Source organism: Falco naumanni, chromosome 6, assembly GCF_017639655.2.
Source record: "Falco naumanni isolate bFalNau1 chromosome 6, bFalNau1.pat, whole genome shotgun sequence".
In the NCBI taxonomy this organism is placed as follows: domain Eukaryota; kingdom Metazoa; phylum Chordata; class Aves; order Falconiformes; family Falconidae; genus Falco; species Falco naumanni.
The window spans coordinates 89,854,801-89,878,880 of record NC_054059.1 but is presented as its reverse complement, the minus strand read 5'-3'; positions in this window follow the sequence as shown (position 1 = coordinate 89,878,880).

Here is a 24,080-nt window from a genome sequence, read left to right as displayed (position 1 = left end):
AGAGGTTGACATGTGGAGGTGTTGGGCAGATGGTATCCATCGTATGACCCAACCCACGGCTCGGGCAGGCGTGAGACGATCGGCAGCGCTGCCAAGCCCAGGGCTTCTTTGAAGGAAGCTGGCGGGCCACCAAGCTCCAGTGAAGGCCACGGAGGGACAGCTGCAAGAACATGTGGCAGGAGCAGCGTCTGTGCCACGCGGCGCCTCTGCTGTGTTTGCTTTGGCGTTGGCAAGGCAAATGAGGTTAACTGGGGAACAAGCAGCGCACAGGTGGCAGCCAGCGTGGCTGGGGGCACGGGGCGTGGGTGATCTGGCCCGCTGGAATCCCAGCGTAGGAGCAGAGGCAGAGGGAAAAATGTTGCTCAGGCAACTCCGATTGCCACTGCTGTGACGAAGCCTGGGCAAAAGCCAGCAACTGGGGTTGCAGGAAAGGCTTAGGAGGAAATCCTGCTGGTCAAAAATCAAGACCAAGGCAGCAACAGCAGATCCTATGCTTGGAAATGGCCCGGGGTGCAGAGCTGGCACAGGGCTCATCAAATTTCCCCCAAATTCCATGGAAGATGTTCCTCTCATCACTGCTGAGCCAACCCGGCCCAGCCAGGAGCATGTGTAGGGTCCTGCTGTGCTGGAGAAGGGTCTTGTCCCTGTCCCCAGCCTGACCCCGCTGCAGCGGCATCCCTCCCTGGGCCGAGCAGGGATCCAGCACGGCTCACGGTGAGGGTCTGGAGGGGCACAGGACAGTCACTTCTTCCATTTCTGGGCACAGTTTCAACAACCAGCCAGCCGTATCTAACGGCCAATTTCTTCTGGGTGCATGGGGGTGCCGAAGGCGAGCAGCAGCCAGCCGGCTCCTTCTCCCGGCAGCGATGCGCAGTGTGTCCTGCAGCTGCCCCCGGAGCAGTGCCCTGCTCAGACATTCAGCTGAACCCCCAGCTCAGACATTCAGCTGAACCCCCACCTGCAGCAAAAAAGCCATGCAAGGAGTGACAAGAGTCCAAGCTGGAGAAAACAGCATCAGGCCACCCGTGCTGCTCACACGGATTTTCTAGCAGCACTTTTCTAAGACAGCTCATGTCCTTGAGCACCTGAGCAACTCGGCGCAATGAGGACATGCCTCGCCTTTTCTCCTGACTCATATCCTGCCGTGCGATTGAGTAGGCAAAAGCAAAAGGCTGTGATGCTTTTCAGGCCGCCTTCATTGAAGCAGTTGCATTTGAGCCCCTGGGCCGAGCTGGCAGCAGCCTGGGAAGGCGGCAGCCCTGGTACCCCGCGTCTCCCGAAGGCACGGGCTCGTTACAGCAGACGGAGGCAGCGCTTTGTACTCAGGCTTAAAGGCTTTGCTTCCATTTGCGCCGCTGTGACAGAATCGATATTATAAAGACGAATTGTTTGGCCAAACTACTGCTTCCCTCCCAGGCACCCTGGGGCGGGCACCTTCGTGGCAGCTTTTGTACACAAGCACAGGTTTTTCGGAGATTTATTGCTTTTATGTGAGGGGCGGGGGGGGGGGGGAGCAAATCGTTAATCCACACTGTGCCCACCTCTGCCTAGCTGTGCACAGGGGGTGTGATGGGGCTGGGAGGTGAATTGGCACGATCCAGTTCTGTCTGTTCTCTCCCAGTAACTATTTTAACATCCTCCCTCTGTAGCTGTATGATCGCCACTAAATTCGAGCTCTTGAAGCAGCCATCAGTTCTCAACAGAGCGGCGACATAGAAGACAGAAAGGCCTTAGCTGTGGCTGCACCCAGTGCCTACCAGCACGGCGGATCTTCAGCACAGCCCTCCCTGTTTCAGTGTCTCTTTCTCCTCTGCTTTTTATGACTTGATCCCAAATTTGATTTTTATGACTTGACCCCAGATCTGTTTTTTATGACTCGATCTCAAATTTGCTTCATTTAAGAAGTGCCCGTTTCAGAGGTAAGCCAAGATTTTCTTTGCTATACCTGAAACTGCCAGTGACGCTCTGGTGAAGCGCATTGTAAGTGCTGTAAGGGAAATTACACCAGCCGGCAAAAAGGGAATGGCTTGGGTCTATCTCTCTGGAGAGTTTCATTCAAAGGAACGCAAAAACTTTTCCCAAGCAGTCGTAAAGCAGACAGAAAAGAAGAACCGTAATTAAAAAAAGCATACAAATCAATCTCAAGGAGTTAAACCAGAGCTGGAAGGATAGATTAGATGTTATTTCGTTATTTATGTAGCTATTCACCCTACCCAAAATGGGAGGGTGAATCAGCCTGACTGAAGGCTTTATTCACTATCAGTACTGTGCATAAGAAGCGAGCTCCCACATCGTTCTGCTTACCACAACCGCCCCATTCCTGGGAGAAAGAGCTTGTGCTGGATTTAGAACAAAGTGGATGCAATGCAATAAATGTTAATATTTAAATGCCCGGAGTTTGCCAGCCCTCCAGCACACGCAATGGGCAGAAGGCAGAGCCTGGGAGCGTGTGCTCCGATCACAGTGTGCACACACTGCCCTGCTGATACCAAGGACGAAACCTTAAACTTATCAAAGTCCCTTTGATAAGATGAACTGAGTCAACTCAGGAGCTGCTGTCATCAAAAAAGCATTGCAGACGTGGGTTTTGCTTTTCTGCACTAGCCCCACTTGATGTCGAGCTGGACTCAAAGACAAACCGGGGACTTTCCTGGTTACTGAGAGCAGAAAACCTGCTGATCCTAACCACCTAGTGTGTTTCTGAAGCAATATTTAAGCTGCTTTGTATTTATTTCATCCGGCCTCTGCAGGGCTGCCAGGTGACAGGGAGCCGTGGTCATCCCTGGCCAGCTGGGAAAGGCGGATCAGCCGGGGCTGAGCCAGCGGGGGTGCCCGGTGCCAGTGTGCCCCCAGTCCTCGCCAGTGCTCACCGTGGAGAGGGGACCCCAGCCACCGCTGCCGGTGCCCCGGCCAGACACACCAGCCTGACTTTTCAGAATTTAGAGAAGGAGGGGTGGCAAGTGGAAGGCATTTTGTTAGAAGGGAGAGGATATTTTTATAGGTTGTTTCTTTTCCAAGGAAGCTGCTGAGCCAGCTGGAATACGTGATGCGATAAGGAAGAGGAGGTCTGAGGCACTCGGACAGCTACAGGCTCATGAGGGCTGGGTCGTGGCAGCTATCGCATCCCTGTCGGGAGGCCACCAAAGCCCGAGTGAGCCTGAGTGAGAAGGGCATGTCTGGAGGAAAGTGGTGACGAAACCTGGGTGTCAGGCGTGCGGCTCAGGACAAGCCACCCCAGGGCAGGGGACACAAGTGGTCGCATCCTGAGTTGTAGCATTTCGGGGATTCAGGCAGCTTTGCCAGCTCTCGTCAAGCGAAGGGCTGCTGGAGCTTCTTACAGGGCTTTTACAGGAAGATGGTGAAAGTCACAAACCCATGTTATTGTCTCATTTCCCCCTGCAGAGCTCCTGTCTTTTCTGCCTTGCCTCTGCCAACATGTGAGCACCCCGCAAGGTCTCGGTGCCCAGCCTGACGCGCAGCCACAGCTGCTCCCCCTTATCCCTTCTGCTCTGTTTGGGAGAGTAACATCAGAAAACGGTTTCCCTTCCAGCATTAGCTCTGGAAACCCACCCTGGCAGGGCTTTGCCCGCCTGTCTCGCCCGGGAGCCAGCAGTTAGCAGGTGTCGCATTAGAGCTGCTTACGTGGGCTCAGTCGCACCAGCTCAGCCCTATTTTTAGCGGGGGCTGAGCTGGTCGCCAGGGCTGCGAGGCTGAGCAAAGTGATGGACGTGCCACAGGACATCAGCCCCTGGGGTTTCTTACAGGTCCTTGCGGTCCCCTAAAAGCCACGGAACCGCACAAGCACGGGCAAATGCATCCTCAGCACCTCGAACTCTTGATCTTGGCTCTCTGGCCAAACCACCGAGCTTCACCTTCCAGGCACTAGGGATCCCTGGGGAAGGGCTGTGCCAGCCCTGCTCCCGCACACAGCCCACGCGTCCTCACGCCCGGGTGATGGAGAAGTGCTCGGAGGCCACCGTCGGGCCCACCAGGGTGGGTGCAGGCAAGGGTGGGCTGGGAGCTGACTGCATCCAGTGGGATGTTCCACGCGTGTCCATCTGGGGCATGTCTTATTTTGGGAGAGGTGGCAGGGCTCGCTGCCACATTTCTTGGGTGCTGAGTAAAAGTCACGGCAACAAACAAGGATCTATTTTAATCTCAGCACTGACAACTGTCCCTCCTCTACGGGGGTTTGAAATGTCACCTTAAAGACAGGGGGCTTGGTACATGCTGTACAGTTTAATGAAAAAAGTCATGTGGAGCCTCGTGGACAGAAGTTTGCTGAGTTATACCGGGAAAAGCAAACACAAGCCGCACTCCAGCTGGGTGTCGCATCACCGCATCTATCACACTGCACTCATTTTTCATGTGACGGCAGGGGAAGGCCAAATTCTGCCTTTGCATAGCCAAACACACGTGCTGCCGTTGAACCGGGACCCAGGACACCACAGACGGGGTCATACACCCCTGCGGGGATCGCTGCTCCTCAGCGGCACCGTATGGCTCTTTAGCACCAGCTGGATGTGCCCCCTGCAGAGTGGGCTGGGGGTGCCCACCCCCCTCATTTCCCCTGGATATGGTGCATCTCTCAGCAGGTCTCATTGTCGTCTGGGTTTACAAGCCAGTCTAGAAAAAAATATTGTATTTAAAGGGAAAAAATCCTGGTGGAATTATTGGTAGGAAATGCACAATTCAGGCAATGAGAAGTTTTAAAACTATGGCATCTTAAAACCTAAATTACTCCCAGCATTCAGATTTTTTTCCTTGCATTACGCCATTTAATGTTTAGATGGCAAATGCTTAACAAGCAGAATTGATTATAAAGGATGCACTTTCAGAGCAGGACACAGGTTTAGTCCAAGTAGCCGCTCGTATGAATAAAGTTGCTTGCTTATGCCCTTGTTTGGAGGATTAATGGGAAAGGAAATCTCTTCAACCAAATAGCCCTGGCCATCTAATTTTCATTTCTCTGTAGCAAGACTCCAGAAAAAGTTGACAACTGCTGAATATCAAAAGAACAATATATGGTAAGAATTAATATTTAGCATCTGCTCCCAATAAAGCATTAGGGGAACGGACAACTGGGTAAAGGAGGAAGGGGTCCGCATATAAGAATAGTGCTTCTTCAAAACTGATGACAATAGATGCTCTGTCTCCTGCACTAGGAAAATGTGCTAGTGTTTTATTGCTGTGTTTATTATTTAACCACAGGATGACTCACAGCCACTGAAAATATTCCACTGAAGTCCTAGCATGCTGCTGAGCCCAACAAAGATGTATTTTTAAGGGGAAAAAAGCACAGAATCGGCTTCTCCTCCCCATCTGAAAAGGGTATAAGAAGACCAGCGCCACTGGAGCCGGCAGGACCGGCTGGAGGCATGGCTCAGTAACCCTGCCCTGTCCCTCTCCGCAGCAGTGAGCGATGAAAATCACTCCCAGCGTGCGGTGCTATCAATGCAGGGATTGTAATGCGACTTTCCCTCCCTTCCCGAGGTCTGTCTGCAGCCTTCCTGGCACAGAGCTGCCTTTTCAATAGCCCCTGCTATTTTCGGTGCCTTTTAACCATCTCGTCGTGTGACCAGCTTGGCCTCAAAATGCCACGGAGGAACACGGCCAGGGTCTGCTCCGGGAGAGCAAAATGGGAACGCTGGATTGACCTGGAAGCCGTGGAAAGCCGTGCGTGAGGAATTACAAGCCATTACCTTATTACATGCCTGAAAAAAGGTACAGAGAGGTTCAGCTGGCCAGGGCTCCCCCCAAACGCATACGGGAAAGATTTAATGGGAGCGATGCGCTGCCAGACTCCTCCCCAGCACAGTTTTTCTAACATCAGGACATGAACTTCCCTTCCCACCAAGCATTACTGCCTTGTCCAGCATTCAGCTCTTCAGCATCCCGTGCCCCCGCAAAGGCTGCGCTCCCGTGTGTGTGCCCTGAGCTAATTTATATTTGCTGCTTATGCTGGACCATTAATTTGCCTAGCAACCACAGATATTTTTTTCTGTGTTCGTTTACTATTATTTATGTGCATTCACAGGAGCAGCTCTGCTATATACAGGGTTTATGAGGGCAGCATTTTGCTTTGTTTTCTTCCACGCTGGCTCCTCCGTGGCGGCTCAGCCAGGTGCTGTGCGCTTATGGGAGCAGATGCATATGTACAAATGAGCCAGAGAAAAATGCCTCTTTTCTCACTTTGCTTCTGCTCCACCTTGGCACTTCCAGGTGAGTATTTTTAAAGCACATTTCTCTCTCCATGGCAGTCCTGGTCAGGTCTGCCTTTCTCTTTCGGTGCCCCCACCAAAGGCACCAGATTGTTTTTCTGCATGCAAGATGCCTGCTCTGCTCAGCCACCCCTTCGCCCAGCGCAGAGCTAGAGGAGGTGCTGGGGAACGGCTTGGGATGGGGCTGGTTGGCTTGGCCAAGGCTCTTGGGGCTACGCTGGTGGTTTACTCACAGAGCTGATCAAGACCCCACACTTGGGAATGTCCCTGGCCACCTCTGTGGTGTTAGTGCGTGCTGGTGTAAAACCAAGCTGTGGGTCCAGGGTAGAGGTTCTGGACTTTTCCTCCTGGGATTTTGGTCCAGGCTGGGCCAACATTCTGCAAACACATTTTCTTGGCGAGGGAGCTGGCAGCCCACATCTCTTCCCCTGGGGAAGCGCGAAGCTGCTGCAGTATTTCTGTAGCTCTTTTTCTTAAGGCTTTTGTTAGACACTGCTTCACAATTGTCCTGTCCAAGCCGGGAACATGCATTTGAGACTTTTTTTGGCACTGGGAGCCAACTGGCAAAGAGCAGGTTAGATCCACATTCTTCAACTCTCTTGCCCCCTGGCTGCGTCCAAGGTGCCCTGGAGGAAGGTCACCAGCCAAGCCGTGGGCTGGGATGCTTTGAAAGGCTGCAGTGAAGTCATGGGTGATCCATACCCCGTGCTGCTGACATAACCACGGCAGAACTGCAGGATTTACAACGGTGGCAGATAGAACCCTGATATTTTAAATTCTGTTTCCATGTTTTCTGCTTCCTAACTTACGTATGTCTCCGGATTGGTTTGGCGCAGAGTCTCCAAACCATCTAAGCCCTCCTGAACTTTGGAGGAGCTGGATCAGAAATAAGCAGCTGGCTCCTTATTTCGGAAGAAACCCCCAATCAGGCTCTGAGCACCCCATGTGTGGGAAAACCATGGATTTGGATTTAGATGACCACTTTTGCAGCTCTGGTATTTCTCTGACCTTCCGGCTGCCACTGCAGGGGCTGGTGTAGCTTCTGTCTTCTACGTGGTGTAACGCAGCCAGCACAAGGACAACCAGGGAAGCTTTTCGGCTCTTCCTAAAATTGCGCTTCCCAGAGGACCGTAGCTGTGGCAAACATAGAGACCACTGCTCACACACACTGATGCCAGAGGGCTGGCATTGAAGGCCAAGCGCACTGCTGCTCATGAAGTAAGAGGAGCAGATCCCCCGAGCTGAGGTCCAGCTTGCTAGAGACAGCCTTTGGAATAAAGCTTCTGTGCACCTGGACGTGCCCCCTGAGCTCCAAAATGCTCCTCATGCATGTGGGACAAGGGATGGCTTGAGGACTCTCCTCCTGTTAGCTGGTCCAGGGGAAACAGAGAGGGAAGCGGCATTGCAGCTGGAAAGGGATGGAGCTACTGGGGGGAAACAGAGAAGGAAAGCGGGAGGAAAAGTGTCATGGCAGAAAACAGTGGTTGGGGGGAAAAGCGGGTTAGGAGTGGGAAATGTTTGCAGAGAGAAGCCCTAGAAGGAGAAGTGAGGGAAGAATGAGAGAACATGGGAAATCGCATGCCCCCGAAATGATCGCAGGAAGGTCTGTTGATGTGTTTTTTTTAATACCGGCTGTGATCAGGAGGTGACCCAAACATGTTTTGAGCTCCAGCTGTGCCAGCTCTTTGCCTCCCTCTGCCTTTCTGTGTCCTGGCACAGCACCTCTTCTGGATCAGGCGTTTGGACAGGCGAGGGCAGCAGGAAGTTTTCAGGCCATGAAGAAATCTTTACATTTTTTAATTTGTTTTAATACAAGATCGCAAAGCTGTGTAAACGTGTATCTTTCTTTAAATCAGAAAATGCTTGTATACATACATACATAGATACATTTATTTAGCACAAGCATCCCTTCCCCCTGCAGAAGCAGGTTGCTTCTCAGTTCTTCATCCTGCTTGACATATAATTTCCCCTAAAAGAGCCATGGCAGCAATCCAAGCCGTAGTTCTGTTGACTGAGGGATCCACGCTGACCCATCCCCTCTACCAACCCGCCAGGTGTGGGGCTGCTGCTGCGTTATCCCGCGGCTTGGCCCTCTTCCCCAGCAAAACCTCCCACTGCAAGAGAGAAGTCCTTCCTAAGGTCTCAAAGCCGTCGACAAGCAAAGGTGGCCGCAGAGGTTTCCTGCACTGCCCTTTGCCCGTAGCGCTGGTGCTGGGGAAGGGCAGGACACCTGGGCTGAAGGAGATGGAGTCTCAGTTTCCACCAGCCAGGGTCGAGCTGTTCTCAGCCAGTTGGGCATACTGGTTTGGCTGGATTTTCACGTTCTTTGACATCTCACAGGTTACCTTGGAGCAGCAGTGTTGCCTCTGCACATGAGAGGGCTGGTCTGCCCTGGGAAGTGAGTGGGAGGAATACCTGCAGCATTTTGGCTTCTTGCTTAAACTGCCACGCGCACCCGCTGCTGCTGCTGCCCAGGACCTTGCCCGGGGTGACAAGAGGCGTCCCTCGATCAGTTCAAACTCACGAGCTCCCTCCCTCCCTCCCTGCCCCACAGCTGCTGGGGTTGGATGGAGCATGCTCACCAGCAAAATGCTTTTCCTGCATTATTTTACTCCCAGGGAAACCTAAACCGTTGGCTGTGCTTATTTGCTGACTCAAAGCCATGATAGATGATGCTGTAATCCAAATGTCACCGCGGCAGTAACCTTACACCGGGTGACCGGGGTCACGGGTCTCATGACTATTGTCATATTTTTGGAGTTGTGCTTAGCCCAGAGATAAGGGTTCCCTTTGCAGCTTCCCTTCTCTGCCAAGGCTACGGCCATGGGTGTGTGGTCCTCCATCCCAGGATGAACCACGGGCAGCTCCTGGGAGGACCTGGTGGGTGAGGCTGGAGCAGCTGTCAGGCTGCTGGGGCTGGCAGGGGCCTCCCCATTTGGGGGAGGGTGGTGCGTCTGGGTTTGAGGCAAGCACGGGGCACCTTGTTCCCACACAGTCACCTCCAGACCCTCGTGCATCTCTGGCACTTTCGGTTCAAAAGCTGTCCTGCGGTCAGCGAGCTGATACCTGTTCCTTTGTGTCATTTTAAAACAACACAGGAAGCTCTTTCTCTCTTCCTGTATCACTAATATGGAAAGGTGGAGCTTTTCTTGTTACATTTGTATCGAGTTTAAAATACACCAAAAGTTTAGGGAGCGTCCAGCCATGGAAGTGCTGGCAGAATCAACCCAGAGCAGAGTTTTACTGACTTGTTCAGGTCTGGAGGTAACCCCAGAGGCACCTGCACACGGGCTCAGCAAGATTTTGTTTTGCTTTTATTGGATCAGCTCTTCAGGTAGTTGCCTGAATTTTATATTTGTATTTGTTGTGAAAGACCTGACTCTGTGTGAGCAGAAAAATGCTTTCACCTCACTTGATGGGGCAGATGGGGCCTTTGGAAGCCCCGTCAGCCTCAGATGCTGGTGGTCTGCGAAGTGTGCCAGTCCCTGCAAATGCAGACAGACTCATCCCATTTGCTGTAAGAGCACTTTACATCATCCCAGGATATTTTAAGGCCAGTGTAAAGTGGCTTTTGTATTAAGGAGTATCAGGCCCAGAGATTTTGTAACTCCACTTATTGCAATCCTTATAATCAGCTTGAAGTCTCTAATTAGCTGCAGTAATGACCCAGCCATGTAGAAAAAGCTTGAAGGTGAAGGGTGACAGGCTGGAGTTGCTTTCCTGTCTGGGAAAGGCTCAGATGTATTGTGTCTTTTTTTTATAGGAGACCTGAGCAGCTAAGAAATCTACCTTCTCCCCAGGTTTCATTAATGGCATTAAAAAGCCATTTGCTGTGTTCAAAAGCCATATCCACCTCCCTCCTGACCAGATCAGGAGCCTCTCTAAATCGGCGTTAAAAGATCCAGTTGCCAAGCGGTCGGGCTTTCCCGGAGGCCACCTGTTAGATCGCCCATTGGGACACATCGAGCGAGGTCTCGGTTTGCTGAGGATCACAGTATTCCTCAGGGGACCACAGTGCCCAGTACCCTGTCGGTGATCTGGGCTCCTGCCTGGCTGGATCCAGCTCCAGGCTGGTCCATAGACAAGTGCCTTGGGAAGGAAAATAATGCCCATCCTGGGCAAATTTAATTAAAACCTGACAGAAGAAAAGAAGAAATTCTCGACAAAGGTAACTATGGAATTTGAAGGGAAGAAAGGCTGCTTTGCCAGCTCTCGTTGAGTGAATAGCTGCTGGAGTTTCTTGAGTCCCCATAAATGGCTATAATTTGCTTTTCAACAGCTTCTACTAATGGTTTTGCAGAAGTATCTCATTAAAGTTTATGGGAGCTTCCAGTCTTCCGGGCCTTTAAAAAAGGCAGAAGTTACTCTGTGCCTTCAGCTGAGTTCATGAGCTCATCTCATCAAACTCCTGTCTCCAGGAGAAAAGTCCTGCGCTTATTTCCCAACTAACTGTCACGTTGCCAGCTGCGTGGCTTTGTGTCCCCCCCCTCCCAGCCGTTCAGGTGAGATCTGCCGTCCCAGGGAACCGAAGCCACCACATGCTGATGGAGATGCTGGGAGAGACCAGAGAGGTTGATAAGCTGCAGCACAAGCCTCGAGGTGTTGATCGTTTGGGTATTTAGCATTTTAATGCTCATTGCAAGGCCCTCTGCAGCTGGGCCTTATGCTGAGCAGATAAGAAAAGGTCCGTAACGGTGAAGATGTGGCTGTGCTCAGCCCCATGCACAGGCATCACCATGTAAAACATCCTTGGGGGACTTGCGGCTGCAGGGGGCTTGTGGGGGCTGCATGCTCTCGCTTCCCATAAATAACGTGCTAATAACTGCAGTCCTTGTGGGAGACCCCTGAAAGAGGGACCCCCAGCCAAACAGGAGCGTGCGTGGGGTGGTGCTGCAGCAGCACAGTGGGCTGCTTTAACCAGCTCTTGCTTTACCTCTCTCCCTCGGGGACACCCCCCCCAAAGGATGTGGTGTACGGATCCTTGCAGGCTGGGGGAACACAGCACCCCGCTGCGCTCCCGCGTGCTCAGAGCCAGAAAGGACCAGCACCCACAGCAGGGGCCGGTGGCTGTGGCGAGGCAGGGTGGTGGCCCTGCAGCCAGAGGCAGGGTTTGGCCAGGCTGTGCGGCTGCTGGAGCGGAGCCACCTTGGCGTTGCCACTGGGACAGAGCTCAAGGACAGGCTGGCAGCTGGGCTGGGCAGAGGTGCCACCAGCTGAGGAGCCAGTGGGATACGGAGCAGCCCCTGGAGCTCTGGGCTCGGCAGGGACAGCTCTCCTGGAGAGGCAGCACTTGCAGTTTAACCTCTTGCATGGCCATGTGACTTTTTGGTCTTGATATTTTTCAGCCTATTTCTCTTTAAATGAAAAAAAACCCTACCTTTTTTTAACTTTTTTTTTCCAGGCCCAAACTTCCAGAAGGGACAGAATGGCAAGCACTGCCTTAAAGCCCGGGATGGCGATGCACGGACAAGAGATGCCAAAGGTCAGGCTAGCTTGGTCACACTCCGCATATAGACCGTGTAGAGCGCTTTCAGCTGTGCCTGGCCCAGCACCAGGTCAAATCCGTGTGGCTGACAAAGGCAACAGCATCATCCCTTCCCCACTAACACAGAAACGTGGCCCAACACATTCACCATAGCAGTAAATCAGCTTGTTGCTTTCCTTATTTGAGGCTTCCAGCTGGCAACCCCGCCGCCCTCATGGTTTGCCCTTCCTAACAAATTGGTTTCCAAGCTGTTTTACTGAAAGCTGTGGGATTTGGCTCCTCTCTGCAATTTGTATTCGGTGAGAGCCTCTGGCTCCCGCCTGCTCCTTGCTGCCCGTGATGCGGGGCTCCCATTGCCGTCCCTCTGCGGCCTGATCTTGGTGGCATGTGAGGTCGTTTCTCACAGCTATGGATAAAGCCTGGGGACCCAGAAGGGAGAAACTGTTGATGTTGTGGAGCTAGTCCTCCACCAGTATCACCAAACTTCTGTAAAAGCCTCTCTGCTCAAGCGGAGAAAGTTTATTGCCCTTGATAAGCTTGTAAAACATTTCTGGCTGTTTCTGGATTTCTCTGGCATAGCCATGTGGTAGAAGATTAAACCCACTCATGTTTCACTCCGTAGCTTAAGGAAACCAGAGCAAAAACCAAAGGAAAGTGCTCTTGGACACATCAGGTACGGTTGAGGTGGGAAGCCTGGCTTTGAAGCACGTGCTTTCATATGATCAGGACCCAACTACAGAATAGGAAATGCTGGTGGCTTTTAGCAGCTGGTGATGGGGCAAAATAACAGCTCTTGGAGCTCACTGCATTCATTATATGATCCCAAGCGTAGTCCAAGGCAGCGGAGACAATCCGGGTCTCCTGTCCTTCAGTAGTTGTGGCTGTCTCTGCTGCCCGGCATGAGGTTGCTCACCCAAGCTTCTCACTGGCCCCATCTTGCCCAGAAGTCACACATTCAGAGACCTCATTTCCTACCCTGCCCTCCATTTCAGAGGTGCTGAGTGATGATCCTTAGGAATCACTCGTTGTCCTTCCCTTGACAAGGGGCTTTTTGGGGCAAGGAATGCTTCTTCTGGGCTTGTTGTGTGTCTAGCCCAGTGGCAACTTGCTCAGGATTGAAAATTTTAGGACCCACCATGAAAATGTACCTGAGACAGAAAGTTCTGGCTTTATGTTTGTGATGCTTCATTCCCCACAGCTACAAAGCACTGCTGGGTAAGAAGCTTACCCAGTATGTCGGGATTTAGCCCTTGTTGCTACCCCTGCAAATACAGCCACTGTAAGGACTTCCTCGTGGCCACCCACCCCCAAATTTGGGTGACGGAGGTGTGGACAGCTTGCTTCTTGCAATGCTTCCTACAAACTGCCAAAGGTCTGCTGCGGCCAGATGAGGAAGATTTGCTTGAGACAGGCTTCACCCACCAAGGAGGATGCAGGCCGGAGCACAAACCTACTGTGTGCCTGGCTGGGCTGTAGTACCCCTTATTCACACGCTACATTAGGCAGCAAATCACTCGGGAGCGCTGTGGAAAACCGAAACATGTGCACCAGGACCGTCCCTTTCTGCTGAAGAAAACATCACTGTGTGATGAATGATTAATGGGAAAAATATTGCACCGCTCCCCTCTGAGCCCCCTCCGGCAGTGCTGATGCCCTCCCAGGACATGATGCCGCTTGGCAGAGAGGGTGCAGATGTCACCCCCACCCTGGCTGCCCCGTGTGCAGCAGCCCAGACAAGCATGGGAGGGACTCACAAACCTTGGAGTCACTATTCCTGATCAAGAAATGGAAAATCTCTTCTCTGGGGAGGTGCTGTCATGTCTTCTCAAGACGTTTTGAGGTACAACTGTGGCTCAGTCTCACCCGCTTTTGCTGGAGACCTCCCATAGGGCTTTAGTTCCGAGAAGAGACCCCTCTGTGGTGAGAGATGCTCTCTGGCCCCTCTGCAGTCCCTTTCCCTGCTGGTGCTGTGTCCTACAGCCACTGCCTGGCCCACCAGGACGGACCACGATAGCCTCAGGAAGCCTCCAGCACCTCACCAAAGGCACGGGCTGTACTTTGGCAAGCATCTCCTTGAAAATGGCTGAAACACAGTAAATGTGATTTATAATCAACAGACAGATTTATCACCCAACAGTTTTATCATCCCATATTCAAGGAACAGTACTGCAGGCAAAGGTTAACTCCCTCCCTTTTTCCCTGGGTGGAAAGGATGGGGGCAGATGGTGCTCCGAGGTGATTTGTGGTGCCACCAGCAAAGCCTGAGCAGTTGTGACGTGTTGTCCAAATGCATCTAAGACTCTGCCTTTGCCACCAAAATGAGATGACAGTGGCAATATGTGGCAGTGCAGACACTAGGAATAAATTGTTTTCTGACGTTTTGTCTGGCTTCTCCATGACTATTTAGTACGGGGAAGAAAACATTTTAGCAGGGGTTCCAGCTGACGTCTTTCCTCCCTCTGTTACTATGGGAAGGAAGCAAACACGGACTTAATTGAAAGGATTTACTAAGCACTTTTCCTAGGGAGAGTCTGTGAAACAGGATTGTTTTGGCAGAGACGGAGCAGCAAAATCCGGTGTGGAGCAGGAAAGAACTAAAAGGATGAAATCCACTGGTTTCTGTCAGAAAGGGGTAAAAGACCAGGGCAGGCTTTGTGGGGAGTCACTGCCCTACCACAAAAATCCTCGTGAGCACGTCCCAGGGGCTCCGGGGAGGTTGCCTGGCAGTGGATGTCTTGTATAGAAATGCAAAATATGCTCATTTGTGGCAATAAATGCAAGATCTTTCTATTATAAACTTCATGCTGGGGAATGCCCCCAAAAGAAGATCTAAAATTAAAACAAAAGCAACCCGTCAACGTTAACAACCTATTACTTGAAATGGGTTAGCAGCTGGCATTCCCTGCCTTCCTCCTCCGCCTCCTTAAATACACACACCTGAAGGGACGTTGGGAGTCCAACGGGACCACGTCTTCTTGGCAAATTTCTCCCAGGGGCAGGACATCCTCATGGAGCTCTGGCTCCAGGCTTGAGGCCATCCTGACTTTTGGTCCAGCAAGACCCTGCCAAATCTCCGCCAGGACACCTCATCCCTCCTCTGTGAAATTACTGCAGCGTGACCTCACGGAGGCGGCTTTTACACCACGTGTTTGTCTATGAGAAGCAGCTGCAGAGAGGCGCGTGGCTGTCAGGAAGCCTCACGTAGCCCATGAAGTTTTGGGATGCAGCAGCTTCAGTCGTGCCTTTCTGTTGGATCTTCCCCATCCTGTCAGCCCAACCTGCAGCTCACTAATACAAAACAAACCGGTGGGTCCAGCGTTTCTCTGCCGGCTCCTCCAAAGGCAGTGCTGGGGACATGGCACAGACGAGAACCTGGAGCTCACCGCTGGCCCTTTGGGCTGCTCCATCCCCTGGGAGCTTGGCAGCACCCCCACCATGGGATACACTTCCTCTGGTCAAACCACAGGGGCCCAGAAAAGATCAGATGGCCTGGAGAACTTGTTATATGCTCGAGCATGGGTGATATTTGGTTCCTTATCCCAGCAGTGGTGCATGTAACCCTGCACATGCCAGGGAAGGAGGCTGGTGATCTGTCAGTAAGGTACTAGCTTGGCACAACCATTGCAAGAAATAAAATGTAACCATTTGCATTTATTTTATGCATTTCAGGGGGGGGGAAAGGTCACTTGGACATACTGGGGTTGGTCTTCTGGTTGGCTTTGCAGAATTGCAGGACTAGGAATTGGCTGAAGAGTGCTGTTCTCTCTCTGGGACAACCTCCATTGTACTGCTGCGCATGGGCTTGTGAGCACAGGCTTTGCTTTTCGGCAGAAACTAGCTGCTTGGGTAACCATGCAAAAAAGAAAAATTAAGGGGGAGGGGAAAATGGTAATTTCTTTGGATGGGACATTTGGTGGGAAGATACTTGTGCAGAGCTGGGGCTGGTGCAGAAGCCCAGGGCACAGTCCCCAGTACGGCCAAGGGCAGGGCTGCTGTGTGGGCTTGGACTGCCAGACAAACCCGGTGTTGAGCGGTGCAGGTAGCACTTTCCTGTTTTTCTTTTCCTTATTTAACTTGAACATTACTGTGTATGTATGAAACTCAGCAATGGTTAGAAAGAAGCTAAGATTGTTCTTGATTTTTTTTTTCCTCTTTAAATTTGATAGTGCATGGTTAACACAGTATTGCAGACAGCAGAATGTAGTTGTTAAGTAAGTATACAGCCATTTTTTTTTTTTTTGCAATAGTTGGGCATAGGAGATGGACATTTTTAGCACAGATGAATTTGCCGTTCTAATTTGTGCTTAAATTTCCCTATAACAAAGGATTAGTCTTCCCTTTCACCTTGAGCCTCTGCTTCTGTCCAACTCCATGAGAATATTGTGTATTCCCCTTCTCCTTCAGATTCTAATGTTAACTCAAATTTAAATAGTTTAAAATTAAACACTAAATAAATACTAAAATACTGTGAATCTCACTGCATGAAGCATAAACTACTGTATTTAGGCACATGTCTCTTAACTACTTGAAGGCATTCCCTGTTGTCGTAATCTGGGGTTACCTGTCAGTAGTTTCAGTACCTCCCACATGAACAAGAACAGGAGCTACGCAGAGAGACCAGGCAGCTTCAGACGATGGTCCAGCAGGAGCTTCGCAAAGCCCAGTAGAGGCAAACACCACAGCAGAGATGGAGACAGAGCCAGGCTCCTCTCAGAGGCTGCACAGGGGAAGAACAAGGGGTGACGGGCATGCTAGCTGGATAGCAGGAAGAAATGTGTTTTCTGTGAGGGTGATCCAACACTGGAGCCCAGTGAGGCTGTGGGATTTCTGTCTTGTGAGAGGCAAACCCTGACCCTGCGCAACCTGATTTAGCAGGGCTTGGAGGAGGGACCTCCAGAGGTCCTTGCTGGCCTCTGTTCTTCTGTAGATCTGTGACTCATCGGGAAAAACCCACAGTCTGTTGGTGGAGAAACCAGAAAAGTTGTAATCACTCCTTGTAGTGGAATGAAGCTGGGTTAATTAGCACTGATAATATACAGCTGTGGGCTGGCTTCAGGGGCGGTGGGCTGGCCGATGTAGATAAGGTGCAGCTGTGGCTGGTTAAGTGGTTGAGAGGCAAGGAAGAGAGAGCAGCCGAGGAAGAAGTGGAGAGAAGAAGAAGCAAGAGAAGAGAGAGCGGGCCCTGGATGAGGTGAGATGAGGAGAAGGCAGCAGAGGGACTGTATGAGGAGTATGCTGGGTGAGATGGTAAAAGATCTTGTTGCAGCTTGATAGTCTGGAGGGTGCTGTGACAACTCCTTTAGTCTTGCTCTTAACCGTGTTTGGTTTTTCACTGCCAGGTTCACCGTGCCCCAGCGCATGTCCTTTCTGTAGGTCCAACATTAAGACATAATTACTTGCCAGTCAAACGTCCCTTCATACTCTGCTTGGCCAGCTGGGGCAAGGGAGGACGGAGTAACCCTCTCTCTCCCCTCACCTCTGGCTACCGGTCAGTCACCAGAATCATTCTGAGATGTTTCACCAAACCCACAGGAGGAGTCGCCAGCAGGGCTAGTCCTAGTCCTCTGGGCTGGGGCATCAATCAAAGTTTCTGTGCTGACCTGATTTAAGCCAATGGGCCCAAACAGAGCCCTGGGTGGTTCGTCATTAGAAAGAACAAGATGTAGGTTGTGAGATGGGCTACCAGGGCTGATAAAATTGCTTGTTACGTAGGGGACCCGTGGGACCACTGTGACCCCACAGATGTGGTTGTGGTGGCCCATGGCGTGTGATGCCCAGCCTCGGGCTGGGTCAGGCCACCTGTGGCTCCAGGATGAGCTGTGCTTGGTAGAACAGCTGTGTGACCTCGGGCTGGGTCAGGCCACCTGTGGCTCCAGGATGAGCTGTGCTTGGTAGAACAGCTGTGTGATCTCCTTGCTGTACCTCCTGTGCACCCGGAGTGGGTCTGCCGCTGTGGAGGGAGATCCACAGCCATCACGTGTGGACTCAAGGCGTCTCCTCCACTCCTCCCCATCCTGATACTTGAAGGGATCGTGACATCTGTTTTGCTTCCCTGTTGCATGTCTCTTGCTGGCATGTAAATGCCAACAGCCTGGTCTCAGTGCCTCTTTGACAGAGCCTCCTCGCCCTCCTGGTTTCACCTGCAAGGTCTGATGGAGGTGGGGGAGCCTGGCACAGCACCGCCAGGCTCTCCCCACCCACGGTCTCTGGGGGGGCACACGGATGATCCAACCATGGCCGTCTGGTCTGAGCTAGGGCTGGGCTCCAGCCTTGAGCACGCAGGGGAAAACGGGGAAGGCTCTCACCCCACCGCGGCCCGTAATGAGCTGTTTTCCTCCCATCTCTCCAGCACTTGGCTTCCAGCCCTGAAAGGAAGAGCACCCTGCCAAGAATTTCTACGGCTGTGTCCAACTGAACGAGCTGACACCTGATTTGCCCTTAATTACAGCGGTGGGAATATGCCCAGGGGCAGATGTGAAAGGGTGACGACCGGACAGCGATAAGGACAAGACGGGTCTGTTTTTTGCCATAAGGGATTTATTTCCTATGAAAAATCAGCAGAAAGACTTCCAAGCATGCGGAAAAACAGCTCACGGGACGGGATGTACAGAAACCCTGCCTTCCCCTCTGCCACGCCAGCATCCCCAGACCAGGAGGGGCTTTGATAATTCCAAACGGAGCCTTCCCACAGCCTTGCACGCGGAGTGCCGTGTGTGCCGTCTGCATGCCAACCTGCCAGAAGGCACCAGGCGATGCAAAATTACTGCAAGAAGGGAGTTAAAAATAGATGCTGAATTATTCCAGAGCTTCTGTCAAGCCTATTTGTGGACATAATTATCCCCATCACCTTGTGACCGCCGAGCAGCTCCAGCCATTCCCACCATCAGGCCGGGGTCTTTGCTGCCTCTGCTGTGCTCCCGGTTTTACAAGAACACCTTTGAGGGTGCTGCAGCACCGAGCAGGAGCGCCCAGAACCTCCAGATGGTTCCCCCTGAGGTTGTTAACTGGGATTTTTAGGTGCAACCAGGCTTTTTTCTGACCCACTGGCTTTCAGCTGTTGCCCCAAAGGGTGCTCTGTGTCCTTGGTTTAAACATGTAAAAGAAAGAGAGAAAGCCACAGAATTAAAAAATCATATAACTTTAAAATTATTATTATATTATTATATTTTCATTCTATTTTATTTTTTAATTTTTATTTATTTTATCTTAATTTCCTTTTAAAAAATTAAAAGGAAAATCCTGCACAACAATTGGCTGAAGCACCTCAACAGTTTGCCTGGGATGCTTGGCCCTGTTAACTGCTTGCACAGCCCTCACTCAGCACCACCTGGTTCAGCACTGGAGCAGCTTTATGCTGCTGGCCATAAATTGTGAATTTTTATACCTTTTTGAATGCTTGGGAAAGATTCAAGAATGTAATAGCAGGTTTCTGCACCCCATGTTGGAGTGCTGGGTTATCACGGACTGATGGCCAACAGGGATATATTTTAATGATGCAGTTTGACAGCTGTGATCTGTTTGGGGCTGTTAAATTTGATAATGCGATGCTTTATGTCCTCCTGGACTTATGCCTGAGCATGTGTTGTTTTAACTCAGCTGCTCCCCCACCAGCAGAAGCGGTTCAAGGGAAAACTGGAGTGGGACAAATGGTGCTCACTGATGAGCCCCTTCTTGTTTATGAAATATTGCAAATGGGTGCTGGTCACCAGAAACGAGCCTCCAGAGCAACGTGGGAATTTGCCAGGCCGGTGTCTGCAGTCACCGGACAAAGTGGAGACAGCAGAGCTCAGGCAGAGTGTGCCGTGCGTGCCCCAGCCAAGGGGGCTGAGAGGTTGACTTTTATTGTTTCCCAGCCACTCACTGTCTTTTCCTGCCAAAAACCTGATTTAAAAAAAAAAGAAGAAAAAAAAAAATCATATTACTATAGTTATTATCTATTTTATATATATCTTATAGATTCATATATATTAAATATATATTTCTATATGCACATTTAGATTAGGTACATGTTTATATAATATATAAAAATCTATACAAAATACAGGTTATCTATAATTATATATAGTAATGTATCTTTGTATGACAAATATATACATTTATATAAAAATGTATGTACACAGATCCTAGGAAATCCATGTGTGTAGCGTGTCTGCTCTGCTGGATGCCTGAATGCATCTCCTGGGATTACACATATATAATATAAATACACATATAAGGTTTTGGATTCATATATGTATATTTATATTATAGATAAATATATAAGTATATATTTATATCATATAGAGAAATATAATATATTCCATAAACATGATACATTTTAATACACACACACACATGTCCAGGAATATTAACCAGGGCTTTCAGTACGTGCAAGACCCAGGGGCAACAAAACCAGCAGCAGACCACTTCAGAGGAAGGCAGACCTGTAAAAATCAGGAAAAATATGAAACGCTGCGACCTTCACCCCTATTTTCACCATCTGGGCTGCACAACAGCCCAGGGTGGTCAGGGCGGCCAGGACTTTTGGCAGGGCCAGGCCCTCAGGCTGCTCCTGCTCTACCCTTATGCCACAAATTAGGCTCAAACCCCTCCTCCAAAATGACCTGGGGGGATCCTGGGGACAAGGGCTTGGGTGTGATGGGGATGGGGTCTCCCCCTGCCCTGCCCAATGGGGCTGGGAATGCTGCTTCACCTTGCAGGAAAAAAACCCTGAAACTTAGCTGGGACACCACCTTCCAGCTTAAGGGAGAAATGGCCATAAAAATCGGCGTTACTGTTGATATTGTTTGAAGAAAAATAAAGCTTTTTTTCTATTATTCCCTTGTTAGTAAATTAAAAAAATGTTTACACCCTGGCTTCCCAAGCACCTCCTGGCCACATTTCCCTGGCATTTGCACTGTGTCTTTTCCCCCCATGAACACCCAGATTTCCATTACCTGCTGATCCTGCTCAGCTCGGGCGAGTCAGTTAATTGGCGATAAATGAAGTGGCAGCAAAACAGGCAGAGGATAGAGGGAAAATAAATGTCCTCGGTGGGAAACTTAACAGGGAGAGCTAAGGAAGAAGTAAATGAGAGAGAGATGAAGGGATGATGCTGGGTACCCAGGACCCCGTGCCACTGCCTGCTTGCATACCAGACATGAGACCACCCGAGAGGCAGCTGTCCCAGCCGAAAACCGCCAGCGCTGAGCCAAAAGTGGGATGGGGAGAAGGGCTACAGTAAGGGGAGGACAGGACCAGCTCTTTTGGCAGCATCTCACATTGGTGTCGGCTTCTTTGTTGATGAAACCAAAGCAAATCATTATTATGGTATTTATTTATTTTACTTATGAGGTGTATTTGTGAGGCACTTTATTTGTGAGACATAAAAAACACGCAGCAGTTTGGGTTTGGTGCCTTTTTCCTATTGTTACTCATTCTTACATTTGCAACGTGGTCCAGCCCGATGTTCCTGGAAGAAACTTACCACCCTGGGTGAGACTGTGACATCAGACACATCGGGAGCAAAAGCTTTTTTTTTATTTGAGCCATTTCAACCTCCTGTTGCTGGTGTTTCTATGGCTACTTAACCTGAAATGTTGGCTCAGACAGACAGGCTGCCTGCACATCCCTGGTTGGTGTTTTTGGGAGCAGCAGCATCGGCAGGCAGTGTGCATCAGCTTGCATGCATCCTGCGAGAAAAACCTCTCTAGCTCTCTCATTTTAATCTAGCTTATGAGTAATTAAGTTCTTTAAAATAAAGCCGAGGGCATGAGCTACACAGCCTTTCCTCTGTCCGCGCCTCCAGCAGAAACCTGCTAAAAGAGCCGGGGGGGATTGCTGGGGGTGGATGGACAGACCTTGTCAGCCCCAATAACTTCCCTCACCTTTGTAAAAAAGATGCCACCAGAGCTCTGGACACTCAGAGTTTTACCAAAATTTGCTGTTTTCAGATCGGTTGATTCTGTTCACTTCCATCCTAAGTGATGCGGTGACCTGACCAACATCATCAGTGCTCAGTCTTGATTTTCCCTTACTTCCCTAAAACTCAGTGAAGGAGGGAGGGTTTTCTCCCAGTTCTTCTGCAGTGAGACAGGGCGCTGGAATTAGTTTTATTGCAGGCAGATGAAAAGTGATCCCTGTTTTTTTACCCTGTAAGTTATGCCTGTAATTATCCTGTAAAAGGATGTCTGGAAAAAAGTTGTGCTGGTACTATCTGGAGATCATCTAGCTGGCATTTTCAGCTTGTTGGATGTGGGATGGCAGCAAAGCTGAGCTGTAGGAATGGAGCGCTGGGTTTTAATTAACAGCTCAAGGGCAGCAGTGGCTCTGCTCTGGCATTTAAAGTAACAGCAAGCTCCCATCAGTGTCTGGAGAGAAGGATCAGGGCTTTGAAGTCCCTCCAGGACTTCCCTGCCAGTGGACTGGGGGCAGAAGAAGAATGTCTTCCCCAATGCGGAGAAGGCAGCATGCAGCGAGCCGCTGCACCCAACTGGTGGTGCAAAGGGATGCTCCCAGGTCAAGTGAATGGGGATATAAAATCCATGGAGCACTTTTAGGTCTTTGCATTTTTGGTTTTTGCTTTAAAGTCGAGAGGCAGAAACAGGCAGATCCAGATAGGAGTCGTCTCACCCCAAAAGGAACTAAGCAGCCCATCCTGGGGGTCGCCTAGTTTTTGCCACAGAACCTACAGGGATCTTCAGCCAGGAGAGATGAAGCCCACCCTCCCGTCCCAGGCAATGCTGCCTGTGTCTCCCACCTCTTGGAACTGGGGTTCAGCAGTACCCTGCCAAGTCCCACAGCTCTCCTCGTGGCAATGGAGCAACAAAAAAAACCTTGTTTGCAGCTTTATTTGGTGTGGGTATAAGGGGCTGCCCAAGCACGTATTGGTTCCTTATTATTGGTGTAAAGTGTTGTGCTGAATGAGTCAATCATATGACACATCTTTTTATATACAAGTATATATATAAATATAAAAGTCCATGTAGAGATGGTGGGAGGGAAGGAGCGCCCCTGCCTCCTAAAAACACAGCGAAACTGGACATACCAACCCACACCACCGGCAAAGGTGGGCTTGGGCCAACACGTTGTCTGCAGATGGGCACGGGAAGCATCTCCCTCCGCAGGTGCTGCCGCTGGACGATGCTCTGGTGCGGAGCAGCCTGGGCCTACTGCCCTTTAACTCCCACCAGCCAAGCTGCCGATCCCAACTGATCCCAACGTTTGCCTGATGGTGGTTCCTCTCCCTTGAGCCTGAGCTGGTGCCTGCTCCCTGCACCCTTGGGCTGTGGGATCTCTGCTGTCAGCTCCTGCCCACCGGCAAAAACCCACAGGCTGCTGCTGTTGCTGGGGGGGGTGGTGTATGGCAGGCAGGGGCACAGGCTGTAAAGGGGCATCACTGCCTTGGAGGGGGAAGCCCAGGCACAGCTGGAAAGTGCCCTCAAGCAAAAACTTGGGAGAATATTAAACAACGAGGGGAGCTGGGGTGAGCTGAGAAGCGACACTCTGCCTTGGCACCTCGGCCCTTGCCAGCATGGTGCCCGAAGCGCTGCAGGCGCCCGGGGCTGAAGGCCTGTCAGCCAGGGCAGAGCCACTGAAATTCATGATAAACTTGATAAATCTGAGATACACCAGGCATCTCGCATGGAATTTGGTGCAGTCTTTGCTTCAAGCCCCATTTTTCAAAGCTCCCCCCCTCGATCCCCGGGTGTCGCGACAGAACACAGTCGCGATGTGCCCCCCGCGCTCCCGCGGAGCTGAGGCCCCTCAGGGGAGCCGCGGGGCGAACGACGGGCGGCGGCGGCGACGAGATGCTTCGCAAGCCCCAAACGGGCCACCCATGCGGCGGCTCCCCGTGCAGCCCCTGCCGGGCCGAGGCCGCTCGCCGGTGGCTACCCCACGCCGGCGGGGCACGGGGGAAAGCGGACCTGCCGGGACCCGGTTTGGGGGACGGGGTCGGGACGGGACCGTGAAGCGGGCGAGAGCGACTCCCGCCATCACCTCAGCGCGGCGGCGCGCGACCCCTCCCGCTTCCGCCGCCGCGCAGGGCCCGCCGGGAAGGTGGCGGGGCTCCGCCCCCGCCGGGGGAGGGAGGAGGAAGGGGGGGGCGGTGGGTCTCCGCGCTGCCGCCCCGCCCCTCCCCGCCCCCCGCCGCCCGCGGTACCGGCAGCGACGAGGTGGGTACGGCGGGACCGCCACCCCCCATCTCCCCCCCCGCCTCCCCTGGGGCGGCCGGAGGTGCCTCTCGCCGCCCCTCCCGCCGCCTGCCGGCCCTCCCGCCGCCTGAGGAGAGGCGGGCCCGCCCTCAGGCCTAACGGCCGCACAGCGCGCCCCAGGCGGCGGTGCCGGCCCGGCCTGTGCCCGGTCCGGCGGCGGGGAGGAGCCGTGCGGGGCGC